Source organism: Meles meles, chromosome 6, assembly GCF_922984935.1.
Source record: "Meles meles chromosome 6, mMelMel3.1 paternal haplotype, whole genome shotgun sequence".
Taxonomy (NCBI): Eukaryota; Metazoa; Chordata; class Mammalia; order Carnivora; family Mustelidae; genus Meles; species Meles meles.
Window position 1 is genome coordinate 20,717,297 of NC_060071.1, and position 24,567 is coordinate 20,741,863.

The 24,567-nt window shown below is 40.8% G+C and overlaps 1 protein-coding gene across 3 annotated transcripts in view; it reads left to right on the forward strand.

Moving 5' to 3' along the window:
• The window catches only part of FAM189A1 (family with sequence similarity 189 member A1), a 501,535-nt gene that overhangs the window by 179,144 nt on the left and 297,824 nt on the right, over window positions 1–24,567 (forward strand). The window contains exon 1 of one of the 3 annotated variants that reach the window (XM_046009855.1): window positions 22,671–22,676. The exons of the other annotated variants lie outside the window; for them this stretch is intronic. The gene's annotated coding sequence lies outside the window, so the exon portion shown is untranslated. Of the gene's footprint in view, window positions 1–22,670; window positions 22,677–24,567 lie in introns of those variants that run through there. 3 annotated transcript variants of the gene reach the window in all.

Consider the following 24,567-nt stretch of genomic DNA (forward strand, 5'->3'; position numbering starts at 1 on the left):
AGGGCCCACTGGGTCCCTGTAGGTGTGAGCTGCTGTGCTGTTTCCAGTCCATTTTCAGGGATGCCATCCTGTGTGTGACCCCCGCAGTCTTGGTCATTAGCTGTCCCTGGTGGCCTGCTGTGTGTGTTGGGGACACAGAGTCCTGGCTCCAGTGGATTTTACAGTGTGGGAGAGAGGGTCTAACTGGAGATAGTTGATAAAGAAGAAGATAATGTAACATAGTGCATTTACAAAGATAACGACACTGAGGCAGTTCTTCAGGGAGGACTGCCCGGAGGAGGTGACATTGGAGCAGAGACAAGAGCAGTGAAGAGCGTTCTAGGCAGGAGAGATGAGCAAATTAAAATGCAAAACAAAAATATGCAGTTCCTCTGGTATGATTGGTGTGCTTATGGGACAGGCAGAGGAGAAGGATGGCAGGGCCAACTGCATGGGGGCACCGCAGGGGGACTGAAGCCTGCCGGGGGGCAGGTTTTATTCTAATTGCAAAGCATTCCAACTGAAGTTTTAAACAGGAATGTACTGGAGTTACCTTGAGCTTACAAAAGTCATTTAATTTAGAATTAGAGTGGATGCTTTGAGAAAACATGTCACTAATTTCATATTTAACACGATCCACTTTGCCTCCTCATTTGAAGGTAAGTGCGTTTTGCAATGATATGGCATATTATGGCCAGAGAGCCATTTTAGAGCAACAAAGGATGAAATCTTCTGCAATTTGTCATGGTTTTTCTAACTATCAAAATAGCCTGTTCACATTCAAAGGAAATGCAAATGTGTCGGCACTTCCATTATTTTCAGACTTCCTAATCAGAGTGGTCTTGTGTTCATTTCATTAATCTGAAGAATAGAAAATGAGGATTTTTAGACCTGGAGTGAGAGGAAAATGGATTGATCTCATTGCTTCCACCTCCCACCTCTTGTCCTTGTAAAAATTGCAATTAAAAAAAATTTTTTTTTGTGGGAAAATAGGCTTATAAGATTTATTTTACTTTTTCATTTATTTACTGATTTTCCCCAGGCTGTGCTCTATATGTTCTGTGCCTGGAGATGCCAGGGATTATAAGATTACAATCAGCCTAATGAGTTTACCTCTGCTTGGGTCTAAAAATAACCATAACACAAGTGGTTATATATATTACATAAATTTGGGGAGAGGCTTCCACAAGATAAATTGTTCTTCGTAGGTTCTATTGTCATTGAGAGCATGTCTGTAAGATCTCTCTGGGGGCAAGCTCTAAAATGATATTGTCGGAGAAGGATCCCAAGCATTCTCTAGCCAATGTAAAAGATTCAGAACAACATATAGGTGGACCCTCCCGCCCCTCAGGACACCTGTTTCATAAACATTTAGATTCATAAAAAAGATAAGTAGTGTGGAATTCTATATGTGTGGAATGCTAGTTCATCACAATAAAACCATACCTGTAGGGGACAGAATGCCACAGCAGGAAGAATTAGAGTTGACCTTTGAACCACATGGCAGTAGGGGGACCCATGTCCTGTGCTAAAGATCCATGTATAATGTTTGCAAGTTAACTATTTAATAACAACTTAATGCTAGTAGCCCACTGTTGACTGGAAGGTTTACCCATAACATAAAGAGTCTGTTAACACATATTTTCTATGTTGTATGTATTATGTACTGCATTCTGACCATCAAGTCAGCTGTAGAAAAGAAAATCTTATTAAGAAGAAAATCGTGTTCCATACTGTAGTGATGGAAAAAGTCTGCATGTAAGTGGGCCTGGGCAGTTCACACCTGTGTTGTTCCAGGGGCAACTGGTGGGTCTCGAACATAGATGCTAGAGTTGGATGACCTGGGTTCACAGCCTAGTTTCCCCGTTACCACCAGTGTGGCCTCATGTGGGTTTCCTGGCCACTCAGACCCGTTTTCTTCTTTAGAATATCAGATCTTAACAGTACCTCCCTTTCAGATCCTCATGAGTGTTAAACAAGTGGAGTGTGTGGACACAGAAATGCACAGCAAGTGTGAAGAACAGTTTTAGCACATGGTATGCATCAGGAACCCTTAGCTATAATATACGCTTCTGAGATGGAGGGTACTTGGGGCAAGCAGCAGAAGCCAGTCTTGACTAACAAGCAGAAAGATTAGTGGAAGGTCATCGGGGAGGGTGGGAGATCACAGCACAGTGTCAGTAGGGCCAAGCATGGGGCAACCTGGATGATGTCTAGGTCAGTTTCATCAGACATTGTTTTTTTCTTCTGTTCTTTTGTTCGTTCACCCAAGATTCAGAATGGGTCCTTGGCTATTTTGAAGAAGGTGGTGATCTCTAGGAAAATTAAAGCTAGATTAGATCAGGCCTTATTGTGAGAAGGTGATCATTCTATCCTTGCTTCTTTTCTCTTTCACTCCCTTCCTTCTTTCCCTCTCTCCCTCCCTCTTCCATCTGCCCATTCATCTAGTCATCCTTCCAGCCTACTATCTAGCCTACTATTCACCCCACCCATTCATTCCTCCATACAATCTATCCATATACCCATCCACCCATTCACCCATCCACACATCCATCCACCTGTCCATCCATCCATCCATCCATCCATCCATCCATCCATTGTTTTCTAAGTTCCTTCTGCGTGATGGTCCCATGCTAAGAGTTGGAGATACAAGATTGGATAGGATGGACCAGGCTTTGCCTAGTGAGCTTACATTCTGGAGCAGGGAGACATGCTATAAATAAGTGAACTATTTCATATGGAGATATGTGTTGAAAATGAAATAAAACTGCAATGCAGTAGACAGGGATCAGGGCACTGCTTTGGTTGGGGAGCTCAGTGAAGACCTCTCTCTGAGCAGGTGACATGTGAACTGAGACCTGTATGATGGCTGGAGCCAGCCATGGGAAGAGCCTTCTGTCAGTGGGAAGAGGCAGCCATTATCTCTAACTTACTCTCTGAAAGAGAAAAAAACTCAATGTCTCTACCTACTTCCCATGTTGATGAAATCATCTATAGGCTTAATTCCACGTTGCTGTTGGTTTTTCCTCATCATCACCTGGGTCTAGGGACATCGGGGGCAGTGTTGCCTGGCCTTGACCTGTGTCTGCTTCCACCTTGGCCTGGGGTGCCACATCCATCTCTGTGAACTTCCATGGACTCCTTGCCAACTCCTGAGCAGGCTTGGGGCTTGGGTAGAGTAGTCAGCAGAAGTTTGCACTTCCTGCCCTCCCCAGTGCTTTCCCTCAGAACTGATTTTTCCTTATAGGCAATGTATCCATGGTGGTTGTGTCTGTAACACCAGCCTCCGTGAGTCATAGAAAATATAGGTTAAATAGGATTAGAAAGACTGTGTCCATCTCCTATTGGGCAGGTAAGGGTCCATGGCTTTATATCAGGCATGGATGACTAAGGCAGACTGTCTGTTAGGGTGACCTGTCATTTTAGCTTCTTTAACTGGAACTTCTCCTTCACCTGTCACCTCAAATCATGGAGGTGTCCTTCTTTGGCTGGGATTGGGTATTGCTTACTCATGATGGCATTCTAAAGCTGATTACCTGGTTATTTCTCTGAGAACTATGGGAAGTCCAGTTTCAGATCATTGCTATCTGTAGGTTTTAACCACAGTCTGACTTGTCCTTCCTACCACATCTTGTCAGAATCAGGACAGAGGGGAGGAAGACCTGAAACCAACAAAGAAGATGACATTTTTGATGGTTTAAATGTGATTTAGAGTATATATATAAACATAAAACCTCAGCTTTAACATAGGTTATCCAAATACAACAAAGTAAATATTAACAGTGTCAGTGTAAGGTAGAGAAGACCTATTATTTTGGCAGTTAATGCAAAACCAATATGGGTGTTGCCATTAAGAGCAAGTTCAGTGTAAGCCAACGTGTTCAGCTACCTGACCAATCTTAGGTTCTTTTAATAATCCTGGTGGATCTCTGTGCAGTGAAAGTTGTTGCTTATAATTCTGATGACCCATGACTATATTTAAAAGCTTTATTTGGCAAGCATTAGGGATGACTGATAGCTCCATTTTTGTATTTCATGGTTTCTAAATGTGGTGCTATGTCTTGACATTTTCATTATACTAACTTTTATATCAGCTGGTGAATGGCAGCTCAGGAAACTCCCACATTATGAAATCTGTCAATTCTGGGTGCTATTTATAATATAAATAGTGATACATTTGGAAATATGGGTGGGCATGTACTAAGAACACTGGTCATTTTAAATTCTGTTCCATAATAATGTATTTAAACAATTCAGAAGGTTTTTTTTTTTCCTTTTGGTAAAATAGTTAGAGAAAAATTGGAAAGTGAAGCTTTAAAAAATTATAGTGTGCTTTTTGAATGTGTGAGAGTCTAGCTGTCCAAAAGCTTAGTGTGAAAGAACTGATAAGAATTTATAAGGCTAAACACAGAGGCCTTCTTGATTTAGTTGTGGAAAACAGAGTTCTAGTGATTCCACAAATATTACCTCCCAGGTTTTTGGTTTTGGGTTTTTTTTGTTGGTGTCGGTGGTGATGGTTTTTGTTTTTGTTTTTGTTTGTTTTGTTTTGTTTTGGTTATTGTTGTGTGTTTTTGTTTTTTGAGAAAGAGTGTGTGCGCTTACATGAGCAAGGTCAGGGAGAGGGAGAGAGAGAATCTTAAACAGGCTCCACACTAAGTGCAGAGCCCGATGTAGGGCTCAGTCTCAGGACCCTGAGATCATGACCTGAGCTGAAGTCAAGAGTTGGACTCTTTTTTTTTTTTTTTTTTTTTTTTTTTTTTTAAAAATGAAGCAGAGGGACTACCACACATTCCTAATGACCATCGATTTCACCTGTTGTTTTTTTTTGTTTTGTTTTGTTTTGTTTTGTTTTGTTTTTTAAGATTTTATTTATTTGACAGAGAGAAACCACAGAGAGGCAGGCAGAGAGAGAGGAAGGGAAGCAGGCTCTCCGCTGAGCAGAGAGCCCAATGTGGGACTCGATCCCAGGACCCTGAGATCATGACCTGAGCCGAAGGCAGCGGCTTAACCCACTGAGCCACCCAGGTGCCCCAAGAGTTGGACTCTTAATGTACTGAGCCACCCAGGTATCCCCAAGGTTTTGGTTTGGTTGTTATTTTACGCTACTGACTCTTAAATATGTCTGTTGTCTCATTTGATATCCCATTTAAAAATTAATTTTTAAAATAAGTAGATTGAGTATATGTTACAATATTTTATCTTAATGAATAGGGAATGTTCTATTTGTATTTTGGTCAATTTGTTCATCTCTGTGTCAGTTGTTGCACTTTTAAGGTAAAGAGGATTTAAAGAATGTCCTAATTCCAGTAACCATGTGATGACCTCTGGTTTGGTATTCCTAATGTGTATTCTGTTGTTTCTGGTTAAAAGTGCAGATTCCTGGGTGTGTAGATAGAACAGTTCCTCTGCCTCCAAGATGTCCATATCCTAATCCCCCCAAACATGTAAATGTGTCACTTTATCTGTCAAAAGGGACTTTGAAGATATAATGAAGGATTTTGAAATGGGGAGATTATCCTAGATTATCTGCAAGGGCCCTGTGTCATTTTTTTTTTTTTTTTTTTTTTTTTTTTTTTTTTTTTTTCTTTTTCTGCAGGGATATGGACCCCCAGCCCCACCTCCCTCAGACCCAGGACTCCAGGCCCCAGCCCTCCTCCCTGAGACCTAGGAGTCCAGGCCCCCAGGTCCTTCTTCCTCCTTTTCCCTCAGAAGGGAAAGGGGGGACAGAGGAGTCAGAGAAGGAGGTGTGAGGTTGGGATAAGAGCTCATAGTAATGCTGGACTATGGGCCAAAGACTTTGGGTAGCCTCTAGAAGCTGGAAGAGGCAAGAGAACAGATTCTCCTTTTGGAGCCAGAAGGAATGCAGCTCTACCAACCCATTTTGGACTTCAGACCTCCAGAACTATAAGATAATAGGTTTATGTGTTTTAAACCACTAAGTTTGTAGTAATTGGTTACATCAGCCATAGACAATGAATAGACTGGGGCTCATCCCAAGTTGGGCAGTCTGGGAATAGAGACTCAGGCAGTTTGCCTTTCTCTCTCTCCCGTCACACACACGCTGTTGGATTCTTATGAGCTGTGGAGTAAGGGAAGACATTTATTCACATTTATCTGAAAGTAGCTGCAGGGTAATGATTTCAGCCTGGAAAGCTTTAAGAATAGAAACATAAGAACAGCAATAGTACACATAGTGTTTAAAAAGACATGTAGATACTTATACAACAGCAGTTTCTAGTTTGCTTTAAATATAAATAAATAAATCACATAGAGTAAAGAACAAAAAGAAACCACTGCTGAGATATAAGAGAGCACCCTGCCATCTCTCTCGGAAACCCACATGCCTACGGGTTTCTGTGGCCTTCCCTCATCACTTATTTGAACACATGATAATAAGTCAAAGCCCCCATGTTTAATTCTGATTGCATAATTCTTTTCTACTTCTGTTTATAATGCACACACATATATGTTATATACTTATATGTTTTATATATGTTATATGTAAATATGCTTTATATATAACATGTAAATATATGTAAATATAAATAAATAAACACACACACATATAAAATTTTCTGAATCTCAGTGGTTAAAAAAATCAACAATAAGCATTAAATAAGGAAAAGCAAAGGGAAAAAAACCTAATTGATAGTAGATTTTAATCCTCAAAAGTAAGTACTAGAAGATAATGCAGCAACATTTATATGTTTCAGAAGGAAGAAGGTTATTAAGCAAGATTTTTGTAGGCTTTCTGTATGCAAGATTTCTAAGCTCATTCATGTAAATGGGCAAATAATAATTATCTTCAGAAATACAATGGGTTCAGTCTCTGCATCCCATTTCTGAAAGAAAAAATTACTTGAAGTATGGAAGCCAAATGAAAAAATTTATGAGTAAAGACAGGAAATGAGAAACATTTGTATAAATGATTCAGCAGTGAGCAATTAAACCAATAAAATGTAAAGTGTGAATAATTGACGCTAATGTGGTTGTTTCAATAAAATGGGGAGGCAGGTGTAGAAAATCCCTCTTTCTTGTATAGAGACTCTTGGTATATATACCATTGGTGTATACATGTTAGATATGTAGTTTTAAATATGTATAAAAATTTAAATAGAAAAATGATATATAACTTCCAAATGACTAGAAAAAGACAACAAATAGAAAAGTTGATCAAAATAGTAAAAGATGAGAAAATTAGAAAAACAAAAGATAAAAAAATATAATAAACAAACATAAACATAAGAGCAAGAAAAATTCTGATATGTCAGCTATCACAATAAATATAAGCTGGTTAAATTCCCGTATTAAAAGACAGTTCTTTGGACTGGGACAAAAAGCAAAAATCCGATAGATGCTATTGAGCAAAAAATGAGCTTAAAATAAAAGACCCAAGGCAAAGAGATATCTGGCAAGGGCCAAAGAAAGGAGAGTAGGGCAATCAATATAAGATCAAATAGAATGTAATACAAAAATAACTGTAAATAGAGTAAAGAGGCTTTAAAACTATTTAGTATAATCATCTACAAAGATGTTTGGAGGCACATTGTCTTATGGGTTTTGATGGCAGAAACAGAATGTGCTAAGTCAGTAGAATTAGTGGAACATGACTTGGTTGACAAGATCAAGATATGATAAAGACTTGATGTTTTGGTGACCACCAGTGAGGGAAGTACTGGGAGGGATGTGGTAGGAATTTTTCCAGAGCACTACTTTCAAAAGGGCTTGAGTTATAAGTAGAAGGGCATGTATTGAGACTGTGAACTTAAGAATGCCTGGGGGTGGGGTACTACCTGTCATTTTTGCCTGGTGGTTAATACCAGAAAAAAGAAATTCAGAGTTCACAGGGCCACTGTCCTTGCTTCTTCTTGCTGCTATCAATGCTCTCATCTTGGGTTATAAATAGTGCAGGCAGCCTGAAGTATCTCTTTCATTCCCTTTACCTGAGAGTGTAGAGCCTGCCCAGAAAGCATAGAAGAGGGTCAACAATGACATTAACTTCATCCTTTCTCATAACAGAAAAAAATCTAAGTGTCCATTACTGGAGGGTTAGTGTCCACAGATGTCTACAATACATTTTTTTAAAGATTTACTTATTTATTAGAGAGAGAGAGGGAGAGAGAGGATGCCAGCAAGCAGAGAGAGGGGCAGAGGGAGAGAGAGAAAAATATCAAGCAGACTCCCCACTGAGCGTGGAACCTGATGTGGGGCTCAGTCTCATGACCCTGAGATGAGCTGAAATCAAGAGTTGGATGCTTAACTGATTGAGCTACCCAGGCGTCCCCATGATACATTTTTTTAATGAACCACTGTACTGTAAGCCTAGCTATTATACAAAATATCAAATGAACTTAGTAAAAAAAAAAAACCTAGATTAAAAATACACTGTATGGGGGTGCCTGGGTGGCTCAGTGGATTAAGGCCTCTGCCTTCGGCTCAGGTCATGATCTCAGGGTCCTGGGATCGAGCCCCGCATCGGACTCCCTGCTCAGTGGGGAGCCTGCTTCCTCCTCTCTCTCTGCCTGCCTCTCTGCTACTTGTGATCTCTCTCTCTCTCTGTCAAATAAATAAATAAAATATTAAAAAATATATACTTTGTGGTAGTATGGGTAAATTTTACTTTCTTCTCTATAATTTTTCATATTCTCTAAATTTAGCAATGAGTATGTATTATTTATGTAGTCAGAAAAAGCTATTTCCATTTTGAGAAGAAGGTACCCTACCTTATCTCTCTCTGAATTCCCACTGTAATTTCCCATGCCAGCATTCCTATAACAGTGCAGTGAAGGAATAGCTTATGCAAAATGTTAAATATGTATTTTGAATTTAATATGTAATTGAATTTAAAAAAAGATTCTAAGGTCACATTTGGCGAAGGCCTAGTTATTCAGGGTTGAATTTTTTTTTTCCGTGTGCTACATGTTATATGTTCTGGGGCACCTGGGTGACTCAGTCGGTTAAGCATCTGCCTTCAGCTCAGGTCATGATCCCCAGGGTCTTGGGATCAAGCTCCTTGCCAGCCTCCCTGCTCAGTGGGGAGTCTGCTTTCCCCTGCCCATCTCCTGGCTCATGCTCTCTTTCTCAAATAAATAGCAAAATCTTAAAAACAAAACAAAACAAAAACCCTTCCAGAACATTTTTTATTCTGATATGCACTGTGTACTCACTCTTCATGAAAGGGATATACTGAATCATGTTTTCAGACCTCACTAACTATGGAAAATTTTTTATGTGTGTTCCTTGTAAAACTAGTTTTCTGCGGGAAACACTCTAACACACACTATCCTAAAATTATTCGTTTGATCATGGTTTCAGATTCCATGCAGCGCCCCCACCCCAAACATTGCCTTTTGAGGTCTGTTGTAATTGGCTGGGACCTGCCTGGTTACCTTGGTCAGGATGTCCCAAACAGTCCTCATGCTTTCTTTTTAATTCCCACCAATTATGAGCTTCATTCTCTGGAGTCTCCATGCTTAGGGCTATTTTGGCAATGCCCCGTCTTATCCAAATTTGACAGTCAAAAATCCTTTGTGAGTTTTGTCACCTTCCCTCCACCCTGGTTTACCCATACAAGGTCATCTTTTCTGAAGCACCAGAAAAAATTGACTGATGATTTTGTAGGGGAGCTGATAGGAGGTGGGAGATTTCTCTGAAACAGCCGAGTGTAAACAACTTTCAACATTTGCAGATATCCAGAGTTCTTTGTCTTTAACAGCCACCAAGGATCTTTCTGTATTATTACTCTCTTACTTAATGTACAAATGCTGACCCTTCTCCTCCAGACTCCTGGAGTTTACCCTGTTGTACCTTCTTTTCAAATCCAAGAATTAAACTTTCTTTCTCTACTATAATTCAGAGACTTTTTACTCAGTCCCAGCAGCCTCTGAAACTGTCACAGGGTTGTTACAACTTACGAAGAGGTAGGAGAGCAAATAATAGGTCTGTGGGGTTCTTATCCTAGATGAGAGGTCACTTGCTTAGTGCCATTCAGCTGGTGTGTCTTCTTGAGTTCTTTTCAGGGCTCCACCATGCCTTCTTCAGCATCTGGAATGCTGTTGGCTGCTGTCCAGTACTTAGGGCCCATTGCTCATGAAATAATAATTGAAGAAATTAACTGATCTTAATCCTTTTGGTGCTTTGTGGGCAGAAATGCCAGATTTACTTTTCCCCATGGTGCCATGAGAAATGGGGCAATTTGGCAGCTTTGGTATCATTTAGGAGAGTTTCAACTCTTTTAAATTAAAAAAATTTTAAATGGAAAACGATCAGCTGTTTTTTCACAGCTGTGATAGATGCTGCTGTTACTTAGGTGGCTTGAGCATTTCTTGTATTGATAAATAGAAAAATATTCACATTTACCTCTTTTTTAAATTAATTTTCATGTCATCTAATAAAATAAGGACATAGTTTAAAAAGTCAAATAGCAAATAGGAATACCTCATAGTTCTCTGCCCTAACTTGTCCAGAGGCAATTACTTTTGATTCTTAGGTTTCTTTTTCCCCAAGTACTTACTACATTTGCACATTTCTGAGTAGGAGGAAGGTCTTACTCTCTTCGATTAATCAGTTTTAGACATCATTTTAGATTTCTTATTACAGCAGTGAGGATTTAGCTTTTTAACTCCACTGTCTCTTCTGCCTTCTGCTTCTTATCCTCCAGAGTGGATGTATTATAAGTTTAGTTAAGTCAGTATTTGGGTTTACATTATCATGCGTATGCAAATATTATTCATGCCAGAGCCATGTAGTGAATTATGACTGTTGCCTAATTTACCTTTTGTTTTCTTCAAGTTGATACTTGCCTTGCTTTTTCATTTGCTTAATCATTCAGTATCTCCCCTTGCTGTAACCTCTCAAAAGAGTGTTACACAAAGCCAATTCCAGCAAATAATTTTCCTATTTGCTTTTTCTTCTCAAGAACCTCATTTTGTTATCTTGGGTTGATGACTCTGAAGGCCTGTTATATAGCTGTCATCCTGGACTCTCCCTTTGCTATCATTTTTGGAATTCTATTTACCTATTTTCTGGATCTTAGGTCTTCCCTATTCTGGTTTTGCTCTCTCGTTTTGGTGGAGCACATCTTATATTAGTTTCATCTTAAAGAATGCTGCATGGCTTTAACGTACCTTCTCTTGGCTCACACTGCTGCAGTGTGGACTAGTGCTGGTCAGTCCCTACACCACAGACCTTTTCTTTTAATCTTTTCAGGAAACGAACCTGCAGAATTCTGCAAGGGTAAGGGGAGGGGAACTTAGGGATCTGTTTTCAATTGGTCTTCCCAATTCTTTCCCCTTATTTCTAGTTCCTCCTTCCCAATTGTTATATAAATGACAAACAATGGTCTCACTCTCCTTTGCATTACTAGCCCCTAGGTTGTTTATTTCTTCACCACAGTTTGCGACCTGTTAGCTCAATAGCTTGCTGGTGCCAAACTTGAAGTTTTACACATTCCAATCATTTTAAAGAATTGCATGAATAAACAGTTTTGTTTTGTTTTTAGCATTTAGAGCCTTCTTGTTTTGTATACTCTGGAAGACCTCCTTCAGCCTCTACTGGCTGTTGATAAGATCAAGCCTTGTAATTAGCAGCCCCAAGCTGCTGCTCCTCCGCAAGCTCTCTGACCCTCTCACTGTGCTGCTGAGTGACATCACCTAGACAAATAAGCCCCTCTCTGAAGCTCTTTTACCTCTACTCTGGGAGTACCCTTGCTCTCCTTCCCTTCTGGATGGTGGCTACCTGGCCTTAGGCCACTGAACAGTGTCATGTTATAAGGGACTGGCCCTCTTATGCAACTGGGTATCACCTGATTAAAGTTTATTGCGGTTACTGCCTTTTCTGACCTTTTTCCCTGACCAACCACGAAATCCCTTAAATCTACATTAATTCAGCTCTGGTTCCAGAGATGTCTACTGAGGCCTGTGCCTGAACCTTCTGGGAATTCTGAGGCATATACTGGGTTGTTCTGTTTTCTGCTGCTTTGGAATTCATCTTACTCAGTTCTGCCATATCAGAGCCACCTGTCTATCTTTTTCATAGCTTCCAAAGTTTTTTTGTAGTAAATATTTATTTATCCCTTCCATCAGCCTTTATTTCCTCCTGTTTATCTGGGCTTCTCTCTGGGTCATTTTCCTTTGCTTTTCCTAGTGCAGCGTTGCTGGTCACAAATTCCGCTTTGATTATCTGAAAAAGTATTTATTTTTTGTTTTCTGAAGGATGTTTTCTTGGTTATAGAATTCTAGGTTTCCAGTTATTTTCTTTAAGAATGTTATAGGTGGTTTCCATGATTCCTGTGAGATACTGACTTTCAGGTTTTTTGTTAGTTCTTTGACAGTAATGTGTGTGTCCAATTCCATCCCTTTACACCTTTTAAGATTTTCCCTTTCCTGTGATGTTCTTTCTCTTTTTGTAACTAGCCAGCTTGGCTTTCTAGGACTAATTGAATAATTTGTGGTTTGAGGTTTTATTTGTTTTGGAAAATTCTTTGCTATATGTCTTTCATCTTCATCTCTTTTTTTTCTCTCTAGGACTCGAATTACACGTCAGTCCTTTTCATTATGTCTTATACCTCTCTAATATTACCTTTGACTTTTTTCTCTTTATGTTTTTATCTTTTATCTTTTTTCTTTTTATCTTTTGCTGTTAAATCTATCCATTGAATTATAAATTTTGGGTTTTTTTTTTTTTTTAGTTCTACACTTTTAGTCTTCGATTATTATTAAAGCTTTTAATTATCTGGTGAAGTTCTTTTCTTTCTTTTGTCCATCCTTTGTTCATTTTGTTTTCTTGGACATAATCATTCTGAAGTTGGTGAGCTAATTTCATCATTTGGATTAGCTGGTGGCCATGTCCTTATGCCGGCAGGGACTGTTTGTTGTGTCAGAGCTGCTTTGGAGCCCAGGTGAGCTGCAGCCTTGTTCTGGATTGCTCTGGCCTTGTAGGTTTTCAAATGAGACTCTTTTGTATTTTTCACAGATCCTGCCTCTGCCACCCAGCTTTTCAGTGGCTTTTTGTTAAGATTTATGTATCTTACCCTTAGAATTTGGAAAATGTCCCAAGTAGCATGCCAACCCTGTGCTTGGATCCCAAGTTTCCCCCTAAAGTCAAGCCTGTGTTCTCAGGCTTCTGTTTGTGCCACAAATTGGCCAATGCCTCTAGAAAAAGGAAGTTGCAAAGTTTAGCTCCCCTCCAGGAGGAAGGCTTCCTCCTCATTGCAGCTGCTCTGAATTTCATTGCTCTCAGCTGCTTTCAAAGAGTTGCTTTCCATATTTTATGTAGCATTTTCAGTTGTTCTTGATGGGAACACTGATGGGCTGGTAACTACTCCAGCCTGCCTAGAAGTGGAAGACCTGAACAATTATGAACTGCCTTTTAGGAGCATAAACCAAGCTTCTCTTATGCATAAATAATTGCATCCCTCTAACTGCCCTGACCTATTCAGTAGGACCTTTATGTAGGTAAGGTATGACCCAGCAACGCAAATTTTAAGTAATAATGCCTGGAATACTGTGTCCCATCTGTACTTGGCAAAGAGTGGTGCTGTGATGGATGAGCATTGTCTCTCTTGGTCATGGGAGGGGGTTACCCCCCATTTGCCTTTCCTGTTCGAAAGATTCCACTTTAGTACTTGACAGACATTTGGACAAATCTCTTAAAAGAAAATGAAAGCACATTATGTTAAATGCTGCTTTTACACTGGAGAGAGCTGGTGAGCAGGAAGTGTTTGATAAAAGCTTTGGTTTTTAGAGTGCTGTTATTAATGTTTTGATAAAATACTGAGCTCTCTGTGCATTTTTCATTTGTGAGTGCATTGCTTAAACTTTGCTGTAGACTTCATGATAGCGTGTCTTTAAAATGTGTTTGCTGTAAATTCTGAATAAATGATCCCAATCATTATTCTAAAATATTCTAAATTGCTTCTATTCTTACAGTTGTTAGTGTGCCACATGCTATTCCATTCTGATTTTTTGCTGAGCAAAACATAATTGCTTTTGTGGAATATAGCTCTATTGATGGCGTAATCAGATATTAAAAATAGTGCTACAGAGTTTTGCAGAAAATGCAATTAAAGAAGCAGTGAATGCATGTGTCTTTTCACTCCTGTTCATAACGATTCTTTTCAGACTAGAGCTATTAGAGAAAATCAAATCTTGATTTGGGATGATTTATATGGAAAATAGCCATGAATTATATTTGCAAGATAATATATACTCCTTATATATTTTGCCCACACGGAAGTTTCTTTTTGTATTTAGATTATTGCACATGGGACTAGAGACTTAAAAAAAAAACAAACCTGTCTTTTTTAAGTGTGGAATTGCTTCTATAGTATATCTTTGCTGTTTGCAAGTATTGACATTTTGGTGAAATTGTTTAGGCTTCTTATTGTTGACTTTGCAATTTACTAGATATATTTCCTCGAGCAGGTTATTTCACATGTTGGAGACTTGGTTTCTTTGTCTGTAAGAAAGGAGAACATAAGCCACCCGTGCATGATGCTTCATGAGGTATCCATTGTGAAAGACTTCATCAAGAGTTGTTCCTTGGGTTCTACTCTTTGAAGCTAACCAAATGCTCTCCATCTCCCTACCCTTCCACATGTCTCTGGACCACCATGTTAAGCAGTGTAAGCAAACTTTAAAAGCTGTAACAAAGTTTGGTAGGAGGAAGGGAAGGGATGGTTCATGAGCAAAATATTGTATGTAGAGGCTGTGACTGGTGAACACTGGTTACAATGTATTTTGGAAATTAGAAATTCTTTAAAAAGTAAAAGCAAGAGAGGAGGTGAAACGCAAAGAAGTGAGGTAAATAATTAAAAAAATAAAAAAGGTAGAAACAAATCCAAATATTTCAGTGATCCTGATGCAGTGGAAATGGAGGGAAACTTAATTTGTTTAAAAAAAGGAGAGAAAAAAAAGATATGGGATTAAGGAAACAGTACCTCTCCTGCAGGACAGAGGTGAAGGGGAGTCCCTGGGAGCCATGCACCAGGCCAAGGGGACAGCTGGGTGAAGAGGAGCTGGGGAGGAAGGACCACAAGAGGGACACATCCAAGAAAACCAAAGCAGGAGCCCTTAATATGCTCAGAGTGAGTGGAGACTGTCAGGTCTGTAGAGGACTGGGGATAAATTTGTGATACATGCACCGAAGACTGAAGTGAAAAATGGGAAAATTAGCCCCAATTAAATATTGTCATGTGATTTTAAAAAGGCACTGTAATTATAGTACTTGTAATGGCCCAGTTATGGATAATACTTACATGTCATCATGATGTTCACACTATGAACTCGAATAACCAGACAGATGGGCTGTTACTCTCCTAGAATTGGGCATGGGTGAGAGTGTGGATTTGGCTATGCCTGGGGAGCGTGTGGATTGCTGGGAGAGTTAAAATCCTCACCTTTCCTCATCGGAAAGCAGCCAGAATATCATGCAGAGAAATTTGAAAGTGGATACCAGAAGAAATAGCTAAGCAATTGTAAATGACGGCCTCTTTAGAGAACAGCTTGACTTTTCAATTCATGTAAAAGAGTCACTTAGATGAGAAAAAATTAAATCAGTGTTCTTATCCATATACGCTTTCTCAAAAGTATATTACTTATGTTTCTGATTTCAGGTGTTTATAGACTAATGGGAGATGACTTTAAGTAACGATATTTTCATAAAACGGAATATTGCTTAGCCACTGAGGTGATGCAAATGAATACTTACAGGGTGTGATGTCGTGATCATGATATGTTATATGGTAATGAGAGAAGATTATTGACAACACTATGATCCAATTTTTTAAAATCAAGCCAAATAGAATTCAATAGAGTCCAATCTATAGCAGAAGTTATAGAAGTGGTGAGAGAGAGATGGTTTCCTTTTTCTCCTTTAGCTGATAGGGCTTTCCTGAAAGCCCTATATATTTTAATACATTGAACTTGCATTGCTTTTATTATTTAAAAAGAGGGTAAAAGTGAGAACACTGCCCCCCAGGGCTGTGCTACCTGTGTGGCTGCAGAAATGGCCAGGTGGGCAGATGAGAAGGACGGTGGTCCTGGGAGGCTGAGCATCTGTACACGGAGAGCCTTCAGGAACATCACTTGGACCCAGGCCCCAGGCTCCATGTGGGGACTACCTGCATGAAAAAGGTGTGTCCTCTGCCTCTGGTACTTGCTGCATAGCAGGAAGAAGGGCACGTGGATGGGATTTTGGGCCTCGGTGTCCTAGTGCCATGGTCCCGTAGCTCTTTCTTGTGGGGGCTGCACATTCTGGTGATCGGCTATGTGGGAAGAGAGAGGCACAAGTGGTTCATTGTGGTAGAAGGACCTGGATGAGGCTGAATGGGTGGGCAGTGACTCCCTGAGCCTGAAGATTTGGAACTTACCCGAAAAGCAGAAGAAAGGAAGACTGTCAAAAGGGGAGAGGGACGTGGTTATCTCTGCACTGTACCATGATGATTCTGCAGCCTGGAGAATTGGCTAGAGGGGCAGTCAGGAGCTGAGACAGGAAGACACATCATCAACTGTTGCTGTAACTCAGGGGGCAAAGTGACAGACAGGTGACCACGTGTGGGTGGAGTGATGGGTAGGGGGGGCCCATCCAGTGTGAGCTCTGTGGTGGGAGGTCCTTGCTTTGGATGGGGCTTGAGCATAAGCGGAATGTCAGGGAAGGAAGTGGGGTAACCAGTTTTCTGACAGGCACACCTGTGTGAATGGCAGGCCTCTGACGGGGGTAGAGAATATCCCAGTGGGGGTGGAGTCATAATGGCATGGTTGGCCCTATTGAGTCAGACATGCTGATGAGGTGTCCAGCAAATTTCCATGGCGCCTCTGGATGTACACAGGGCCTGGAAGGCAGAGAGGCTGGGAGAAGGGCCGGCATGAACTCAGCAGCTGGTATGAGCTCTCCCAGGACAGATCACATGTGGAGGCGAAAAGCGCTGAGGAGATTGGTGGGGGTGTTCCAGAGAAGGGGTGGCTGCAGGGACCACTCACAAGGAAAGGGGAACAGGACTAGAGAATAGAGCCCAGCTGTTAGTTACAGGGGTGCAGGCCCCTACCATCCTGCTCTTGAGGGAGGCCACTGGATCCATTCGGGGCCACTTGGGGGGAGATTCCCTGCATGTTGCCAGCACGGCATTGTCATCCAGGCTTCCCAGGCTCTGTTTGGGGGTCCTCATAGGATCTGAACTTGTGAATGGTCATAGACCATGAGCAAAGGTCAGGCCAAGGTGGAATCCCAGAGAGAGCCACTGCAACAGGATGGCCATCAATTGGGGTGGTCCTCACTCCCATGGGATGCCTAGCAGTGCAGAAGTTTTCCTGGTACCCTCTCACTGCAAGTCCCCCTGCCTCCCCTGTTCGCCCACCCCTCTATCTCCTCCAGGTATCTCATTAAGTTCCAGATAGAAGACTTACTCTGCATCCAAGTATGTATGTGTGGCCTGAAGACCAGGGCTGGTGCCAGGATGGAAGAACACCTGGGCAGGCGGGAGCATCTGGCCCTGGTCTGAACTGCAGAGGATATTCCAAGGGGTCACTGTGAATGTATAGGAATTCAGGGCACCCTGCAGGGTCCAGTCCACGGGCTCAAGGGTCAGGAATTCCGAGAAGGGAGTGTGCCATGGAGCAAGATTAACTCAGAAGACTCAGGGTTCGGGAGCATAGCCTTTGGCCCCAAGAACAGGATGGCTCTGGGAAAGCCCAGGCAAAGACACCTTTAAGGAACAGTCCTAGATTTGGGAGTTTTCAGAAATGGTGTGTCATTTATAACATCAGTACAGTGGGCCTTTATTCATAATCATTTGGAAATGAAGGGGTAATTTGTCTACCAGGCAGGTTCACTTCCTATTGTAATTCCAGTGGACTTAAAAGTTGATGTGGGTCTGTGAATGTGCTAGCATAATTATACTCTGATAGCTTTTCATTACACGTAATGTGATTTTAATGGAATTAATGTTCTGTATCAACGAATATATTGTTTTTATTGTTGGGCAAAGAGGAGACTTCTAAAAGAAGAGACTCAAAATGATTTGCACATGGGTTTGCCTAATATTCTTTTCCAAACAGGCAATATACCTGCATACTTCATAGTTTCTTCCCCATGTTGGGTGAGGGCAGGAGAGGGACAGGAGGCTCTTACACACATTTGGGTTCTAGTTGGAACTGATCTTTGAAACTTGCTTTTATATCTTAAGTTCTTATTCTCCATCAAAGAATAACAGCCTACATGGAATTGCCCATGGCCACCTGGCTGGCAGGTTTCCTGGCAGGCCGGGCCCTCCCCATAGACACCTTGGATGCCTTCTACCTTCTGGACTCTTATCACAGTACTTGGGATTCTGGTTTCCCACCTCTTACTCAGTTCTCAGGCTGTAAGTCTCCAGAGACCATCGACATGTGTTCTGAAGCAAAGGGCCTGTCAGTGCAAGTCTTGTCAGTGCAAGTTTGGCCCCATTCACATCTCCCACCTGTGAAAGGGATCATTAGAAGGAATTACGTGTCCCTGGCTTGGGTATACCCACCTCCCTCCGAAGGCAGAACCAGCTGTTGTTAGCCTGTGTTTCAATAAAATGTTTTCTCTATTACCCACAAAACATGGGAACTTGAAAAGTACAAGGAGGAAACCAAAGTCCTACTCTCCAGAGAGGATCTGTGGCTGTCTTTGGGATTTGGTGCAGGTTTCCTTATGTATTTTGTTGTGTGTTGGCATTTTTATTTATTTACTTAATATGAGGGAAATTATCTCTCCTCCAAACCATTTCGTAGCCTGTTTTTTCTTTGTTTCTTTTTTCCCTTTTATGTGGTGTGAGCATTCCACACAGTACTAAATATTCTAATGCAACATGATTTAATGGCAGCAGCTGGGAAAGACCCAGTAGATATAAGCACTTCTCTCTTGCTAAACACTCAGGTCATTTCCCATTTGCAAAATTATAAAGAACACTTTGATTAATACCTGGAATTCTTAGGAGTGGAATTACCAGCTCCAGTGGTATGCCTAGTTTAAAATATTCATGCCATAATACGTGCACAGATTAAAGGCTGGTATTGCAGAAAGTTACACATTTAATAGCAAGTGTCCCTTCCCTTCCTCCCTCATCCAGTTTCCCGTTGTTGAATTTCTTGAGTGTCCTTCCAGGGAAAAACGTTTAGGTGTGATTCCAGCATCCATCCATTTGTCTCGTTTATACAAATGGGATCATGCTCTGCACACTAGGCTGTGTCTTGTTTGTCAATTATTTGTGTTGGACATTGTTCCACATCAGCATAAACAGATCCATCTCAAATTTCATAATGCATATATTCATGTTACATGTAAATATCAAAGTTTATTTAACTAGCCCTTTATTGTTAGCCACTTGTTATAGGTTTTTGCGGTAAATATCCTTGTGTAAGTGACTTGGCGTACCTCCGGTACTGTTTCCATAGGCGATGTTCCTGGTAGTGAAATCATTCAGTAGAAGTATGTGGCTTTCCTATTTTCAGGGTTTTATGAAATTGCTCCCAGAAGACTACATCATTTTATGCCAACACCAATTATATTAAAGAGGAAATTTTTCTCCTCTGTCCTTGCCACTTCACCAAAAAGTTGGCAGCCTGATACAAAATATTTGTCATGTTGATTTGGCTTGTTTTAAAAAAAATGGAGTAGGTTGAAACATAGTTTTATATGTTTACCATCCATTAAAAATGTGAACATCCTTCCCCATTTTTTTCTATTGAGTGGTTCCCTTTATTTATTAATCAATAGGAGCTCTTTGTAAGTTAAGAAAATAAAACTTTTGTTTGTTGTGTGTATTATAAGTATTTTTCCTCTTTGGAATGGGTCTTCCATTTTATGTTCTTTTTAAATCACAAAACGTTTGTTGGCTCTGGCCATGATAAGGCTGCATAAAGAAACCACTCCAAACCTCAGTGGTTGGCAGCAGCCAGTCTTTGTTTTCTGCTCTGGTTTGCAGGAGAGCTGAGGTGGCCCCACCTTGGATGAAGGCTTGGTTGGGTTTGGGTCTGTGTCATCTGTCCATTCTGGGGCCCAGGCTGAAGGGACCATGGCTGTCTGGGTCCAGTCCACTGGCTTGAGGGGCAGGTACACAGAGGATCACAGGCAACATGTGTTGTTGGGTGGCATCATGAGATGCCCTGGAGGTCTTGAGGGTGAGGGCCACCTCCACCCAGTGTGGCCAAGCAAGTCTCATGGCCAAGCCCAACATCGACTGAGGATGGGTACTCTAAGAACTGTCTTCGGAGACTTCCAAATTACTTGTCAGAAGCATGGACTTGTACTTGTCATATGGGGAGGCCCTGGGATTAAGAGCAAAGATCTATTCTACTCCTTTCTTCTTTGACTTATAGTGTAACCTAACCACAGGTTTTTTTTTTTTATATATATAAATTTATTTTTTTTCAGTGTAACAATATTCATTGTTTTTGCACAACACCCAGTGCTCCATGCAATACGTGCCCTCCCTATTACCCACCACCTGGTTCCCCCAACCTCCCACCCCCACCCCTTCAAAACCCTCAGGTTGTTTTTCAGAGTCCATAGTCTCTTATGGTTCGCCTCCCCTTCCAATTTTTTTTTTTATAAACATATAATGTATTATTATCCCCAGGGGTACAGGTCTGTGAATCGCCAGGTTTACACACTTCACAGCACTCACCATAGCACATACCCTCCCCAATGTCCATAACCCCCTCCCCCTCTCCCAACCCCACCTCCCCCCCAGCAACCCCCAGTTTGTTTTGTGAGATTAAGAGTCATTTATGGTTTGTCTCCCTCCCAATCCCATCTTGTTTCATTTATTCTTCTCCTATCCCCCTAACCCCCCATGTTGCATCTCCACGTCCTCATATCAGGGAGATCATATGACAGTTGTCTTTCTCCGATTGACTTATTTCACTAAGCATGATACCCTCTAGTTCCATCCATGTTGTCGCAAATGGCAAGATTTCATTTCTTTTGATGGCTGCATAGTATTCCATTGTGTATATATACCACCTCTTCTTTATCCATTCATCTGTTGATGGACATCTAGGTTCTTTCCATAGTTTGGCTATTGTAGACATTGCTGCTATGAACATTCAGGTACATGTGCCCCTTCGGATCACTGCATTTGTATCTTTAGGGTAAATACCCAGTAGTGCAATTGCTGGGTCATAGGGTAGTTCTATTTTCAACATTTTGAGGAACCTCCATGCTGTTTTCCAGAGTGGTTGCACCAGCTTGCATTCCCACCAAAAGTGGAGGAGGGTTCCCCTTTCTCCGCATCCTCGCCAGCGTCTGTCATTTCCTGACTTGTTAATTTTAGCCATTCTGACTGGTGTGAGGTGATATCTCATTGTGGTTTTGATTTGTATTTCCCTGATGCCGAGTGACGTGGAGCACTTTTTCATGTGTCTGTTGGCCCTCTGGATGTCTTCTTTGCAGAAATGTCTGTTCATGTCCTCTGCCCATTTCTTGATTGGATTGTTTGTTCTTTGGGTGTTGAGTTTGCTAAGTTCCTTATAGATTTTGGATACTAGCCCTTTATCTGATATGTCGTTTGCAAATATCTTCTCCCATTCTGTCAGTTGTCTTTTGGTTTTGTTAACTGTTTCCTTTGCTGTGCAAAAGCTTTTGATCTTGATGAAATCCCAATAGTTCATTTTTGCCCTTGCTTCCCTTGCCTTTGCCGATGTTCCTAGGAAGATGTTGCTGCAGCTGAGGTCGAAGAGGTTGCTGCCTGCGTTCTCCTCAAGGATTTTGATGGATTCCTTTCTCACATTGAGGTCCTTCATCCATTTTGAGTCTATTTTCGTGTGTGGTGTAAGGAAGTGGTCCAATTTCATTTTTCTGCATGTGGCTGTCCAATTTTCCCAGCACCACTTATTGAAGAGGCTGTCTTTTTTCCATTGGACATTCTTTCCTGCTTTGTCAAAGATGAGTTGACCATAGAGTTGAGGGTCTATTTCTGGGCTCTCTATTCTGTTCCATTGATCACAAAAAATGTCTGTTTTTGTGCCAGTACCATGCTGTCTTGATGATGACAGCTTTGTAATAGAGCTTGAAGTCCGGAATTGTGATGCCACCAACTTTGGCTTTGTTTTTCAATATTCCTTTGGCTATTCGAGGTCTTTTCTGGTTCCATATAAATTTGAGGATTATTTGTTCCATTTCTTTGAAAAAAATGGAATGGTATTTTGATAGGGATTGCATTAAATGTGTAGATTGTTTTAGGTAGCATAGACATTTTCACAATATTTATTCTTCCAATCCAGGAGCATGGAACATTTTTCCATTTCTTTGTGTCTTCCTCAATTTCTTTCATGAGTACTTTGTAGTTTTCTGCATATGGATTCTTAGCCTCTTTGGTTAGGTTTATTCCTAGGTATCTTATAGTTTTGGGTGCAATTGTAAATGGGATTGACTCCTTCATTTCTCTTTCTTCTGTCTTGTTGTTGGTGTACAGAAATGCAACTGATTTCTGTGCATTGATTTTATATCCTGACACTTTACTGATTTCCTGTACAAGTTCTAGCAGTTTTGGAGTGGAGTCTTTTGGGTTTTCCACATATAGTATCATATCATCTGCGAAGGGTGATAGTTTGACTTCTTCTTTGCCGATTTGGATGCCTTTAATTTATTTTTGTTGTCTGATTGCTGAGGCCAGTTCCAGGTAACCCCGAGCTGAGAGTTCAGTCCTCGGCTCTGTCTCTGTAGCCGGCTTCTCTGTTCTAATACCTGCGAGCTCTGTGACACTCCGACACCCCTGATCCTTCTGTGACCCTGCGGGACCTGGGGCCATGCTGACCCCGCGTGGGCTTCACCCCGGTTTAGCCTCTGGAGCAATGTCCCTCAGTGGAACAGACTTTTAAAAGTCCTGATTTTGTGCTCCGTTCCTCCGCCGCTTGCCGGGAGCCGGCCCCTCCCCCGCAGTCTATCTTCCAGTCGTTTTAGATTCACTTCTCCGCCAGTCCTACCTTTCAGAAAGTGGTTGATTTTCTGTTTCTAGAATTGCTGTTCTTCTTCTCTTCGATCTCCCGTTGGATTTGTAGGTGTTTGCAATGTTTAGATAAGCTATTGAGCTGATCTCCTGCTACCTGATGTAGTCTCAGCCGGCTACTTCTCCGCCATCTTGACTCCGCCCCCCTAACCACAGGTGTTTTTTAAACAAACGTTTAAAACGTGTTAATCTTTTTTTATTAGGACTCTTGATTCCGTGTCGTGCCTACAACACTGAATTCCTCTAGAGATTGTTTTAAAAAATGCTTGCATGTTTCTCTAGGACTATCAGATTTTAATTTTTGGTTTACTCTTTGATTACACTTAAATTTATTTGGGTATAAAGAATAAGGTAGAAAATAATTTTATTTCTTTCCAAGTGGTTAACTCATTGTCCCAATGCTTTTAATGGAATTGATTTTTTTTCTCTTCATAGTATTTTCATTAGAATTTCAAGGAACTTCATGCATTCTTTGGTTCTTCACTTTGAAAAAAGGATTTTTTAAAAGATTTTATTTATTTATTTGACAGACAGAGATCACAAGTAGGCAGAAAGGCAGGCAGAGATGGGGGGAAGCAGGTTCCCTGCTGAGCAGAGAGCCCAATGCGGGGCTCGATCCAGGACCCTGGGATCATGACCTGAGCCGAAGGTAGAGGCTTTAACCCACTGAGCCACCCAGCTGCCCCGAAAAAAGGATTTTTTTTTTGCATCTAATATGAGTTTTATGTTCTCATTAGATGTTCAAGATTTTCTTGATACTGTTCTTGCTCATTTCATATTAGTCTCTGTGTTCTAAGTCATTCTACCTTTTTGTTATAAATGGAATTTTTTGTTATAAATGGAAGTGTTATAAGTGGAATATTTAATTTTATTCTTTTTTCTAACCCATCTTTGCTTGCATGTATATAGGAAAGCTATTTTTTTCCATACTTTGTGAGCTTATGTCTTAATACTGTAATGTGGGCAAGTGCTTTAATTTTCTCCTCTGTGCAGTGGGATGCAAAAATCATGCATGCCTTTTACAGTTGTCAAGATACAAAAACCTTAGTTGGTATATGTCATAAGTCAGTGTTCACTAAATATAACTAGTATCATGATTTTTAAATATATTAATTTTCTAACCATTTGATTTACTGAATTCTTGTAATTACTTTGTTATTCTTTTTTTTTATCCTTTTCCTTCAGTGTTTGAGATAAGTATCATTTTCAAGTAGTAATCATTTGCCCCCTCTTCATAAATATTTAACTTTTCTTTCTTCTTTGGTTTTATTAGCTAGTTGTATTAGTTCTCTATTGCTATATAACAAATTGCCACAAGCACCATGGCTTAAAACAACACAGATACATTATCTTGCAGTTTCTATGGGTCCGGAGCCTGGAACATTTAGGCTTTCTGCTGAGTCTGAAGGCTAAAATCAAAGTGAGGCCAGATGCATTTTCCCCCAGAGGCTTGAGGAGAGAAAGATCCATTTCCATAGTCCCTCAGGTTATTGGCAGTGTTTATTTGTACGGTTGTATGATTGAGATCCCTATTTTCTTGCCAGGTGTCAGCTGGAGAAGATCCAGCTGTTAGAATCCCTCTCAAAACACAGCAGCTTACTTCTTCAGGCAGCAGCAGA